We start from the raw sequence: 14,983 nt of genomic DNA, 5'->3' as shown, positions 1-14,983 counted from the left end.
TTCATTTCATTCTTTTCAAGACTTTCTTCAGTTGTTGTGGATGGATGTGTCTCAGTAACTTACCGCTACAGTAACTTGTGCCGTGATCGACCTTCTTCTTTCGGCTCTTTTTTATTTTGTCGGGAACCTTCAATCATGGCCTTTTTTAGTTTTTACCCCACTCCATCCACTGCCCGCTGCCTCCCTCATTATTGCTTCTCATACATGATACATACCCCCTCCTTTGTCTTTTCCTCCTCTCTTTCACGCCGCGGCGCTGGCCTGGCCTGGCCTGGCCTGGCGCGGCCGTAGTAAATTACTCCAGTACTAATTTAACTGCCACTTGATGAGGCCCTTTTTTCTTTTTCTTCTTTATTTATTTAGAATTACAAAAGTCAAATCAATTTTGTCGTACGGTGGGAAGGACGTTTTAGGTAATTCAGGTATACAAGGTGGGGTCGGGGGAAGAGGGAAGTGAGGGATTTCAGGGGGTTTACGAAGGGAAATTGGATGCGGATTACGGAGATGGTGGTTTTGTGAAGCTGGGGGGAGGATTCCCGGTGCCAGCTTAGACGCCTTCCAGTTCTTCTTGTTCCAGTTAAATCTGTCCCCTTTAATAGCAGTGGTTTGGTTACATTGCTGGGATGAGAATGGCAGGAAATTTTCCCTTTTTTTCTTTTTTTCTTTTTTTGGGTGTTTGGCATGTATGCATTGGGTTTGGAAGAATAGAAAAAACCGCTCACATCTAGGAGAGTTTTGCTGACACCGATGCTTCTGTTCCGACTGACAGTGCAGTAGTACATTCTGGAGCCGTATAAAACGAGAAGGCGGCAGGGACGGATCTACCTTTGCTGGTTAGTGGACTGGGGGCAGAGAGTTTTGGAGCCTCGCACAGCCAACCGATGATCAAAGAAAATCTTCTCAATTTTAGGTGTAGAATTTGATATACCAAGTGCTCCCACTGACTAAATTAAATATATACTACATTTTATTAGGTATTCAATCGTAGAATAATTTTAGCTTCACCTTAGTAATCAGTAGAATTCAATACGATTACCAATCCATGAGTAATTTGATGATAATGATAATTTATACTCCAACCACAAATTCAATACTTTGGGAAGTACTACTGTTTACTTTTGAGTCTTTTAATAAGTACAAACAAAAAATGTTCTTCAATAAATTGCAGATCATTAAAGGATTCTTCACATCCACCTGTTTTATTTATTAAGGGTCTGTCTAACGTTTTATCATTAATGCTCATGCCCCGTTATATTTCGGATGTTATATTTTTAGAAATATAAAATTAATTAGAAAAAAATGTAAAACATGGTAAGTAAGATTAAAATAAAGAAAGTATATAAAAGCAATGGAGGGTAATAATTGTTAGTATGTACATGAAATATTCATGGTAGATTAGACAAATTTTAAGTATATTATCCAATGTCCAATGGGCATCCATTAAAAAAACTCGTTTATTAATTAAATTTATTGCTAATTGCTACTCCATTCGTCACAACTTGACAAGCTTGTTTTCATTTTTTCATCCATTTCAAATTGTAATCCACTTAGGAATGACAGTAGGTCGGGTACCTCTTAAAAATATCTATTACCAAATCCTAACCTACGTATCTAAATCTTTTATCAAATTCTATCAGGTAATCCTACGATTTTAACTTCTATTACGTAACCCTCTCGCTCTCAAGTTTGGATTATTCATCGATTACCCTCTACCTGCTAATTTGAATTCCACGAATAGTGCATTCAAGTTCTTACCACCATGATTGTTTCAATTGAAATTATCAAAAAGTTTCAGCGGCCTAATACTCCATTTCATAATCAAAAAGTTTCAACCACCTAACACTCCATTTCATTTTCAATTATCCGCCAACAGTGGATTCATGTTCTTCCCACCAAAATTGTCTTCAATTTTTACATCGAATTCTATAAATATAGCAACTAATTAAGCTTAAGCAAAGGCAATGAAAAATGGATAATTCATCCAAAGTTAGTGCCATCGATTTGAATATTTTGCTAGAAAACATCTTCTCAACTTTGCAAAAAAAAAAAATTCGTTGATTTAAATTATCTTCCAGAAAATGATGACATCGTTTGTTTCCCTACTGATATAAATAAGCTTAAAAGAATAATAAAGCTAGCTTTTCATACATCAATATATTTTGGAAAATTAAAATGTATTAAATGGGCAGATTATATTCAAAATAATCTATATTAAATAAGGTAGTTTATATTAATAACAACCTACATTGAATAAGGGTATTTTAGAAAAATTAAAAGACAACTACATTTTTTAATTGAAAAGTGGACTACAATTTAGGGCAAACGGAGGGAGTAATTAACTAATATGAAACTAAAATTAATACACACAACATGTTAAATCAACACATTACATTAAATTCTGAACTTTGATAGAACCATAGAATCTACATGAGAGGAATTCAGCATATTATGTCGGGTATCAGGTTTGGACCTTTTAGGGTTCTTTTACCAAATCTCATCAGATTACACATCGATTACCCCTCATCAATACTAAACCATAACGAATTAACCATCAGTCGTTTAATTGAATTAACTATTGGGGTCGAATATCCATGGGTATTAGATTTTACCCTATCCATTATCATCCCTAAACCCACTTTTCAATTGAAGAATATAGTTAACTTTGAACTTTTCTAAATTGTTCTTATTCAATATAGAATGTTATTAAATATAACCTAACTTATTTAAAGTAGGTTGTCGTTAAATGGTGCAACTTTCCATCAATATTTTTGTTGTATTAATGTAAAATTATGTAGTCATGCTCCATTTAATGCAAGTGTATTTTAGAAAGATAGTAAGTTAGATTTATTATTCCAATAAAATGAACTGTTTTTTTCTTAAACTATGTGAAAAAGAAAAATCAAGATTATCAAAATGTTATTATTAATCTACACCATTTATTTGTGCCCCCACTAAAATATTTTCCTTAGAACCTTCTACCAAGTTAGTGATCAGACCTCTCTCCAATAGAACTCTTTAACCATCATATTTGATTTGCATTTGGGTGTTAAACTTTTCTTTTATACGAGACTAAAGAAGGTGGGAAAAAAACATGACTCAACACAACGGTGGCTTCACGAAATTATTATTCATCAACGCGTGACTCATTACAAACATATTATTATTTTTCTCTTTCTATGAAAAGACATGACCACAAGCCAATACTTGACACCAAAGACGCGCAATATTAGCTCATATGATTGAATTTTCAATGGCTAGTAGCTTCGCGAAATTACGTTCATTAACACATGAGTCGTTACAAACATTGCAATTCTTCTTTTTCTATGACCACCAAACTCACGCATTATTGAGTCACATTACTTAAATTCAATGGCTAAATTATATACTACTGTACATGTTTAATGCTCCTACCATTAACCTTAAAATCATAAACAGTTGATTAATATAATTAAAATAATTATTTTTAATTACACTTTCCTCATACCCTCCTTCAATATTAGATAACTCATACTTGCTAACTCATTCTTGTTAATTATTGCTCTTTACTTTTTCAATGCAACCCTTAACCTAATCAAAGTTATAAATTTGACTAAAATAAATAATAAAATTAAAATTACTGTTAATAATATACATTAAATTTGGACATATTAATAAACTATCAAAATAACCACCCTTCGAGAAATGAAAAAGAAAAATCACACCTATCGTCCTTCACATATTGCATATGTTAAATTTTAATCCGTTATAATCAAAATGGTTGATTTTAGTCCCTAACACCAACAGCTAAAAAAAGTGTTCATTTTTTGTCCGTTATCATCTTTTAGGTCAATTTTTGGTCGGAATATGTCACGGATTCATCAGATGGTCAATATTTGAAGGCCAAATTTGACAACTCACATCATATTGACCCTATTTCTCATTTAATCCACCACTTTTTCCCATTATTCTCCATATAAACTCTAATTTTTGAAATCAAATCCATATCACCAACCTATTTCCATCTTCCACCATTTTCCTCTTTCTATTCCTTCTTCGCTCCCTTTCTATCTCTCTTCCTTCTTCTCTGTCACTGCACCGCCTCTCTCCTTATTCCATCATCTCTTTTTTCATTCTTTCCCTCCATCCTCCTTCCCGGTATTCCTTCCTTTTTTGTTCCCTTTCTATTATTTTCTCTCTCTCTCTCTCTCCCTACACAAAATCACATTTATGATTTTACTATTTAGTTAGTCTTTCAGTATAATTTTACTCTTGCTTTTTAATTGAAGCAAAATTTAACAAGCACCTATGACAAATAGTAGTGTTTTATTTTAGCACTAATATGCGTATAACTATTTTGTGCGTCCTTATGAGTTGATATTAAGGATGATTATTTGTACAAGTATGTCAAGAGTCAATATCAACTATCTCCATTGAAGTTGGAAGTACCAAAACTCAGATGCAGCCAAGTTGTGACCTGTTTCAAACACACAGTACTTTGTCTACTCCTCGTACCATTTATGGACAGATGGATAGTCATGCGTGATGGGAAAGAAGACTTCTTTAAAGGGTATAGTTAACCAAATGGGAACGTCCTCACCTTGATTAGTGCTCCCAAGCCGCTCACTCACTCACTCACAAAGTTCACCAACTCGAGTGGCATTTGATTCCGTCATGCCCACTGATCGATCATAAGTGGCTTCTCATCAACCGCTTCAACAACCAACCTTCATTTTGTAGCCGTTCACAATCATGCTATCGCTATCCGTCTGAAACATAGGCTAGCCTGGTTTTAATAACTTTAAATAAATAATAAATCGGCTCACCATCTCAACAAAAGAAAAAGAAAATGATCATCATATCTCGCTGCTTACTGTATGCATCAGCATGATGATTAATTACTGTATGCATCAGCATGATTAATGACATCTGTGGCTCCCGTTTATCTTGTAAATCTTCTAGAAGAGAAGAGAAAGAGGAGCTGCCCACTTTGAACTTTTATTCACCCGTCTCCTATTTGCCTGATTGGATGGTATTCTCAATCATCACTACTGTTCGCTTGTTCTAGCATGATTTTGAAATAAAAGAAGAATAAAGTTGGTTTTGTCACTTCAACTAAATCTTGTTGCCATCGCCGATAACTCGAAACGAATGCGAAAAGAAGAGATCTCATAAGCCACGTTCGCAAGGGAAAAAAAGAGCGATTAAAGTGAGTTAGGAAATTATCTCCTCTTCTCCTGCTAATCAAAAGACGGTGTTATGTCTAATCAAATCGATAAGTGTAAATTTTGACGTAAATTCGTGTAAATTTGAATTTTTGTCGATTCATACAATTAAATTAATTAATAATTGCACAAAAAAATGTTCGAGTTTCTCAAGCAGAAGGGCACAAAATCATGGTACGTTCTTTTTTGGCGCTGCCAAGAGTTCTTCAATGCAGGTCTCATGTTCACACCATCTTTTTGTTTTTTTTCAACATAACACTCGACGAGAAAAAGGAAAAACAGATTTTGACAAAAAAAAAAAAGGGGGAAAAAGAGAGAGAGACAGTAATGAAAACACGACGACTTGTACATAGCAAGGCCAAACTAAACATTCTTAATATTTGCTACTAACCGAGTCGAGCATACACAATCACAAAGTGCAGTGCAGCGTGTGAGCGTTTAATGTTTATTTTGTTTTTAAGCAGTGAGTAAATTAATGTCGGTAGGATGGATTGAAAAGGAGAGAGAGGAGAGGAAGGGGGGTGGTGGGGGCAAAAGGCAAGATGACAGTTGGGAAGATTGTGGACTAGTAACTGGGGAAGTGGTTGGTGGGATTAATGATGGATTGTATGTACTAATCCAAGCGGTGGGACCTATATATATATATATAATTATATATATCAACACTACACTAGAGTATGTCTTTTGGAGAATAGCAATAGATTCATCACGCGGTCCCATCCATCCACATTATCATTATAGTTCACCTCTCTGTCTCTCTCACACACCCTTAATTAATTAAAAAAATTACTCCTTTTGCAAGCGATTTCTTTGATCTAATTTTAAGCTATTGACGCCATAAGTAAGGGCCATGAATAGAAGAAGAAGAAGAAACCCTCGGGGTTGGCTCGGTTGGTGCTGGGAGAGCCTCTTCAGGTCCTAGCATCGGGTGATCACGGTTCGACCCCTTCTAACGTCTTGTGTCTTCTGGGGGTGGAGGCACAAGCAGAGCGGGAATAGTCGGGTCCGGGAATATAACCCGTGAATCTCGGATACCCACTTTTGTCAGAAAAAAAAAAAATAGAAGAAGAAGAAGAGTAGTAGTAAGCAGGCTGGCAAAGCGTAGTAAGTAGTAGAGAACTGGAAAGGCAAAGAAGAAGATGCTCCATTCTTACAGACTTGAGTTGGAGATGATACCAACTGATAGATAGTTCATGGTAGTGGTAGTGGAAAAAAAAAAAGACTCTTTAGTATCATCATCGTTAGTTCATAAGTAGGAGTAAGTACTTTTGGTACTCTCATCATCATCTGACCGTATCATAACTTGGTGCCACGCCTCTATACCCTGCACAAGTAAGATCGATGAAACGAGAAACGTATACCCACCCCACCCAATATATAATAAGATCGATATAATGAGACAACTTGGATTGGTCCGATGATGATTTCGAAGTACTCTAATTAGGTCTCGATATTGTGTGTTTGAATAACTCCTTTATTGTTTGTGTATTCTTGGGGACGGAATGTACAGGTCTAAAAAAATTAAACCGATAAAAATTGAGATACTCCCTGCGTTAAAAAAAAAAAAAAAGAAAAAACTATATGGCATCTTATGACGACTTATCTGTCCTGGAAACGAAGTTAGAAAGAAGGGATAATTTCAGAAACCTCCCCTGAGGTTTTTGACAGTCTCAAGGACCTCCCCTGAAGTTCCGAAAATCCCTTATACCTCCCCTAAAACTAAGTAGATAGTTTCAGGTCCAACCCAATTGAGGTGGACAATGAATATAAAATGTGTTTCAGGAGAGAGAAAATAATCAAATTCCATCTCTGCCCTCAAGATTGTCATTAGTGAGGATGTTTATGTTGAAAATTTCAATGGAATCTAGTTCCTTTGAAATTGCGGGGGGTGTATGTGAAACTGATGGAAAAAGGTAAGGCTGTATTGCAAGAAATTGTCTTCTAGTTCATGCCAACGGCTCTCAAAGTAGTTCTTTGTAACGGTAATAAGAAACAGTAGTGTTGCTTTGGAGCTCTATATAATTGCCTACTGAAGTTGCAAGAGAAACCAGTGAATGTTGTTGGGTTGTGACTGAGGTTTCTTCACTGCTAAAATTCGTTGTTGAATAAAAGACCAGCTCTTTATGCCTTTCGTCCATTATACTCACAGAATACCCAAGGTGCCTTAAATAGAAATTTATTTATCGGATAAAATAAATTTAAACCCATTGAATGCCGAAATTAAAATAAAATAAAATAAATTTATTGAATTAAAATAAAAATTTTTTCCAGTTCTAATGAATTTAGAGCCTTAACTGCTAAAATTTGTAGACGCTTTCATTGCAAATTGTAAATCATTTTATAATTTGCAGTTAAATCATTTATATTGAGTACATGGCATTACAGCTGAAGCAAAAGGAAAAATCATGCCAAAATATGGAAGCATCATACGAAACAATGATGGGAAACTGAGGTACATGACCTTGCATTTGTTAAATGCAAGGTACATGACCTCGCATTGAAGGAAAATGGGTACTCTGTAAGTATAATGGACGAAAGCCATAAAGAGCTGGTCTTTTATTCAACAATGGGTTTAAATTTATTTTATCCGATAAATAAAGGGATATTTCCAAAGGGATATTTCCGTATATAAAGGGAATTCAAACTGGGGCTTTAAGTTGGTAGAAATGATCAAGAAGTATTCCCCAAGATTCCGATCCAGAGTATGTTCCCATCCAATAATTAATTAAATAACTATCAAGAACGAAATAATCTTTTAGTTTGATTTTGGTTAAAATTCCCTTTTATGAAAAAGTAGAATAGGAACGGAATAAAAAGGAATAATTATTTTTTCCTCTATTAACTATCCTTTTTATTCCTCTATAAAATAAAAGAAATTTTTTGGATTCTTTTTTTATTGAATATTAAATATCCCTTTTAGTTTGATGCAATTTTTGGCGCCTTTTCTCTTAGCCCAAATTAGCAATTCATTTTATTATCAAATTCCAGTTAAGTTACTTAATCCTTTCTATTACTCATTTCACTAATTAATTCATGTTATTATCAGAATATATTACTTCAACAGCAGGGATATTTGTGTCAATTCAACGTTTTTCAAGTCATTTTGGGACCCAACAATCTGACAGGGGAGGTATAAGGGATTTTCGGAACTTCAGGGGAGGTCCTTGAGACTGTCAGAAACCTCAGGGGAGGTTTCTGAAATTATCCCTAGAAAGAATTAGACACCCAGTCACAGTCTACTGCTGTCTATAATATATGCTGGAGTAATACTAGTTACAACTTATTAGTAAGCAACATTTGCTTTTTTCTCACTATGCAAAGTCAAAAGTGCAAAGCCAGATGGATTTTGTACGTTTTGCCCCACCCACCCTCTCCCCCTCCATCTCCCTCTCCCTCTCCCGGGGGTTGGGGTTCACACGAAAATGGCATTTTTTTCAAAAAAATCATAATTAAATGAGCATCGACATCTCCGTATGTACACAGTCAAATAGTAGCATTACAATAATAATATAGTCCTCCCCCAAAAAGGCATCGACTACTTGGATTTCTATTTTGTGCCTACAAAAGTGAATCCAATTTACTTACTAGTACTACACTCGACATTAAGCCACTGGCCATTTGGTCCAGTGGTCATCACCATTAAAGGTGATGCTGGAGGTCAGGGGTTCAATCCCTGCCTCCCACAAATTTGCCACAATTTGTGGCGGTCTTAATTGACCTTCATCGATGGAGTCTGTACTCACATCGAACCCCCTCCCCTTTCCCTTAGACTAGGCTAGATTAGGTTATAGGACATCTATCGTTGCGACAAAAAAAAAAAAAACTACACTCGACATTATCTCCAGAATAAGGCAGTAGGAACCAAGCAGAAGAGTGACTCTTGGGAATCCTGAGGAGCAGGCGGCTTCGCCCATCCCTATGTTGTTTTAAGAGTCCAATGTTACCAGCAGTATTATGTCTGTCCCCGATGCTGGGGTTCCCACCACCCCAAATAAGAAGGAATCGGATCCTGTGCTGCTGCCACCTCCACCCCTTTCATTCCTTACTTTCTCTGCTTCTATATAATGTCTCCATGCACCGCGCCACCATTTTAACGCCAAGCTATAACATTGACGTATGAATTAATCTTCCGCATTGATACCAGTATATACTATACTACAAATGTATACAAAATTTATATTGTATGAATTAATTAATTTTGAGGTTCAGCCAATTTTGTCTCTAGTAATTCATGATGCTTGCACATGAAGCAGAAAAAAATTAGCGCAAAGCGGCTAGGACGATTCTAGTAGTGATTGTCAGGTCTGGCATATATTGAATCAAAACCCAGAAAAGAAGGGAAAAATACACGAAAAAAGAGCAAAATTTTTAGAGCAAAATTGGCACTTTTTTCTTTCTTTCTAGTTCTAGATTTTAAATTAAAAACTTGTTACTTACTAAGATCCCTCTCACTTACCATCCAATCCAACCATTTCCTGAATTGGCATACGTTGAGTCACTGCGGTGGTGAATTTGGTACATCCACCGGAGACCGACCGATAAATATATTTGTTCAGCTGGACTGTGTTCTACTAAAATTTGCTACGGAGTAATACTTTCTTCGTCTTTTGCTCCCCCTATCACGGGCGGCCCGGCCCAGCCGAGCCCGTGCATAATAAAGCCAAGAAATGGTCATAACGAGCTTCAAACTGGATACCAACAAGCAACCAAAAGAAAGCCAAAAAAATAAAGGGTAAATAGAATAGCAAAAAACATAGTAGTGAGAGTAATGATATTAATGACCCGAATTAGATCTAGTTCAGGATCACATTTGACTCATAGTCATCAAGGACCTACACAATTACTAGTTGGGATCACATTGCGAATGTATTTTTGTGAACGACTGTCGTTATGGATAAGTGATAACCAACAATATATATATATATATATATATATATATATATATATATATATATATGGAAAGGTACATCATACATACATGAAGCATTCATACAAATATATTGCTACTAATCATCAAGTCCTACTTGCGTGCGTCCAGATTGAGATTGCTGATGGCACCTAACTAAAACATGATTAACCACAACTCTCTCCCCAAATCCAATTGTTAAAAACAAAACCAAAGTGGTCGTCCTAATTAGCAAAAATCATGTTTGTTGACCAGGGGTAAATTCAAAATCAGTAGCTAGCAGTAAGGAGAGGACCGTGAGTTTAATTAGGAGAGGAATCTGGAATGGAAATGTGTTGGGAGGGGACTTTGTGACATCTATGCAACGCATATGACGGTAATGATGAGTTGATGATTAACCAACCAACCCACTAATGAATGATCAAAACGGAACGCGGACCAAGCACAAGCTGCGGTTTGATCTTTGATGGGCCCCTTTCCCTTCCAACGTGCTCCCTACTAGGCTACTACTCCTACCTTAAGTAGCAGGAGTGAGTAATATCTAGCTATCTAGCCTCCTTTTTAATTTTAGGGATAATTGCAGAAACCTCCCTTAAGAGAGGATGAATTTACTTATATACCCTTAGAGTTTAAGGTTGTCGGTAAACAAATTTTGGGCAATAAACAATTTCAAGGTAACTAATTAAACAAGATTAACTATTGTTTCTTGCCTGATAAGACACTGAAGCGCATTTACAAAATGACGCCAATTGATGCACCAATATGACATTATTTTGTTATTGACAATATTTAAGAGGACAATTCAAGTTGCATATTATCTGCATAAAAGAGAAGTAAAAGCATGAAAACTGTAGGGGAATGAAACCTCCGGACAAAACTTCATAAGAGAATAAGTTTTGGTAGTTTTGGTTTAGCTCATTTTGTCTTAAACATTTATGAAACGGAAGGAGAAAGAATGCAGAAATTAAGGCAAAATCTAAGGATTTTTTTTTTTGTTAAAAATTTGCGACAATCAAAAGATAACAGGTAAGCAATCATTTGTCATTTCAACTTAATACAAAAAGTTTCTTTAGTAAATGAGATTTTTTGGATTTGGTTGTGCACTTTATATGTTTTAGAACATCATATTTCTAAATGTATGTTCGTTGTTTATTCTAGTTGTTGTTACTGTACTTGTTCTCTTTGCTTTTATATCCTATTCAATTTCACTAGCTAGTTCTAACTTTTAATCTTTTTCATTCTTTTACTAATACAATCTTACAAGAGAAAAAATGGAACAAAATTATTATCTCACTTCTCAAAAGATTTTTTTAAGAGTAAATTTTCCTACACTGACTGTGTATACACTATCATCGTTCGATTCATGATATGTGTGCAAAAATTAAATTTTAAATTCAAATTTTATATAGTTGTCAATTGATGATGGTCATTTCGGCTTGGCTTGATCAGGCCGAGCCTCCATTTGCCGTCTCTGGGATAACCGTTACCTCAGCTCCGTCGAACCGAGGCGAGGCCCTCACTACTTAGGGTCGTTTACCTGTCCTGATCACCTCGGATTGACCCCGCCTACGGATGACTGGGGTGATTACCACAGTTATAATCTCGAAGTGGTGCTGTGTCTGACATGACAATTGAGGTCCTGTCCAATGGTCTGACACTTGCGGAGTAGACAAGACCTCGACATACTTTGCCCCTTATCCAGAGTTGTCTAGTCAAACTGATACGCTGTCTGAATCAGATTTGTAGGGATTCGGACCCACTGTCCTTCCTCCCATATTGTCCCCTATAAATATCAACATGTCCCACTAAGAAGGAGGGGGCTGGTAAGAGAAAATCTATTATTTTCTAGTAATATTACTTTACCTCCTATTATCTAAACTAATTAGATCGTCGGAGAAATACGGGAAGACCTAGCCCTACCTCTGATAAACTAAGCAGGTGATATCCACGCGGCTGCATCTCCCCTGAGAAGGTATTCCAATTATCCAGTGTAGCTCTTCAAGCCAGAAATCACCTCTTCATTAATCATCAAATGCTGATAGTGTATACATTGTTAGTGTAGAAAAGATTGATCATTTTTTTTAATGGTATTTTTTTTCTGATATGGGTTGAATTTGCTATCAAAATCTGAAGTTTAAGGGAGGTTATTGCTATTTTTAAAATCTTAGAGGAGGTAAGTGTAATTATTAGAAACCTCAAGAAAGATTTATGAAATTATCCCTTAATTTTAATAAGGACTCCTTTTAATTTTAGGAGTAGGACCACGTTAGCCCGGAGCCACCCCACCCGCGATGCTGAAATGAGAACAATTTGACCTTTTTTAACAATGTCCCATCTTCCAATATCCTACTATTACTACCACCCCAATTTCAATACTCCTACTAAGTACGCATTTCTTTCAAATTAGTCGTGGTGACTCATCTAACCTTTATAAAAAAAAAACAAAAAAACAAAAAAGAGTAGCGAGTCGTGACTCCTCCATTTTTCAGGATCCTTTCTCTAAATGTGAAATGGGACGTGTGTGTCTACGTTTTACATTTTGGACAAGGATCGATGATGTCCATTGATTTGGACTGCACATGTTCATCATTGGAAAACAACAACATTTTAAAGTATTATTGTACACTTAGTTTGAACTTTTAATAATATTTTTACCAAATTCACCTCTCTTCATCAATCGTAAAATCCCCACCGTTCCCACCTGTGATGCATTGAATACTAATAACTTGTACTAGTACTCCACATTGACACTCCTATAAGTCTGAATTTAATGTAGAAGGAGGAGGGGGAATACCACAAGTTGCGCTTCACCTCTAAATTGTAAGCAAGTTTCTGTTGATCGACTTTATGGACAGCAGTGCAAATGAGTCGAATCGAGTCGAGTCAAGTTTTGATTTAATCGGATTGATTCTCAACATAGGTTCATGAAATTCGAACTTGAATTTGAGTTCGACGAGTTCAAAATATAAAGTTCGAACCCGACTCGAATTTAAAAAAATAAATATATAATAATAATTATTTTCTTAATAAATAATAAAATATTAGAAATATATATATAATTTTATCATTAAAATAAAAAATAATATATATAAACAAGTTCGAATTAACTCACGAACTAACGAGTTTAGTATTTTTGAATTGGAGTTCGAATTTGAGTTTGACTTAATAGATTGAATTCGATGTTAACCAAATTCGAGTCCGAGCTCTCGAGCTCGTCATTCATTTACAACCCTAATCATGGAGCTGGACCGCTGCTTTGCAGTAATCATATAAAAGCTAACGGCAGCGATAGTATATTACTTAAGTACGGCTTTGATCTTGTTTTGATAGTACTGATGATCAGGGGCTTTATTGCTAATCTACGCTAACAAACCTTTTTTTTTTTTTCCAACTACCTTAAGGAGATATACAAAAGAAAAACGAAACATGCCATATTATTATTAGTATATGCAAGAAGAACAAGTTGTTAGAAGCTTTTGGTCAGAGAGGAGAGAAAAGTTGCTTAAGTAAAATTAATTAAGCAGATCAATGATGCAAATCCAGATTTGAATTTTCTCCTAATCTAATCCAGTAGTAATTAATTGTGATTCCTTGAAGATGGCAGGCCAGCTAGGCCGCCTGTGAGGGCAATCATGGATGATGGACCTAACATGGGGATTTGAACCATCATGATGCTCTTAATCTAATTATTTACAAGTGGTACAGCTTTGCAGATTTGCATGCAATTCTTAATGATTCTTAAACAAAAAAAAGTTAATGGTAAAATAATCGGGGAATCGAAGCAAGACAATGAAACATTTTATATATATATAAAAATTCAATTATTTTTGTCATGCATGTCAAAATTAATTTGGTACCTGAAATTACTGAAAAATGGAACAGAAGAAGAAGAGAAGAAAAAGATAGGGCATTTGGTTTCAAAACTGAAAAGCCAGCATGCATGCATGGCAGTAGTGATTATTAGTATTAGAATTACCAAATATCTATTCTCTTTTTGTTTTGCGAGGTACGTAGATCAGCGGCGCGCATGCTAATTAATCAGTAGACCCTCCTCCTTCCACAGTAACGGTTCTTTATGACAAATTCAAAGCCCCAGCCCCATCAGGTTTTATGCCGTATTAAATTGTTAATGAATAATGAATGGGCCTCACAATCACGTAAGCAACATATTCTATTAGTAGTATTTTTTTTTTAGATATAACCAATAGGTATCCGCATCTGTTTTACGACTTACGACTAATCCTATTCGTTTCTATGAGTTTCGAACCTGAAACGTCATGATTAACGTCATGATTAAGGGAGGCAAGATACTTCAAATTGCACCAACATCTGTTGGTTTCAATTAATAGTATGACCTTTATCACTTCACTGGTATCGATGGCTTCACTGATGAGGAGAGTGTACTAGTACTAAAGCAGTGCAGCCTGCCCGAAACTATTCCCATAAATAAAACACCAATCATCACCGTGCACCAAAGCGCAAGTCTTACGAAAAATTCGAAATTTCGCATGCCTCCCCCCCAAACACCTTCCGCCGAACAAATACTCCTACCACTCTATATGATAGCCTGCCACTGCCCATTATCTGTCTGGAAACGAAGAAAGCGAAAATCGTCCGAAAGTTGAAATATAAGTTTAGTATTTTTTATAATATAATATATGTAACACGAAAAAGTGGCAAAAAATATAAATATATGAATTGAAAAATATATTTATAATGCAAGTGAAATATTTTTTTTAAGAAACACACTCGCAAGCTTTACAAATTACTAGTATACATCGTCCATGAACCCAAATTTTAGACCTGTTGTTAACGTTTTTATTTCCGGCCAGGGAGGGCAGGACTCGTCAGCAACTTCTTGTTGTTTGAACGTACA

The sequence above is a fragment of the Coffea arabica genome, chromosome 10c (assembly GCF_036785885.1).
Source record: "Coffea arabica cultivar ET-39 chromosome 10c, Coffea Arabica ET-39 HiFi, whole genome shotgun sequence".
NCBI lineage: Eukaryota > Viridiplantae > Streptophyta > Magnoliopsida > Gentianales > Rubiaceae > Coffea > Coffea arabica.
The sequence above is the reverse complement of the archived record's forward strand: the minus strand, read 5'-3'. Positions refer to the sequence as shown.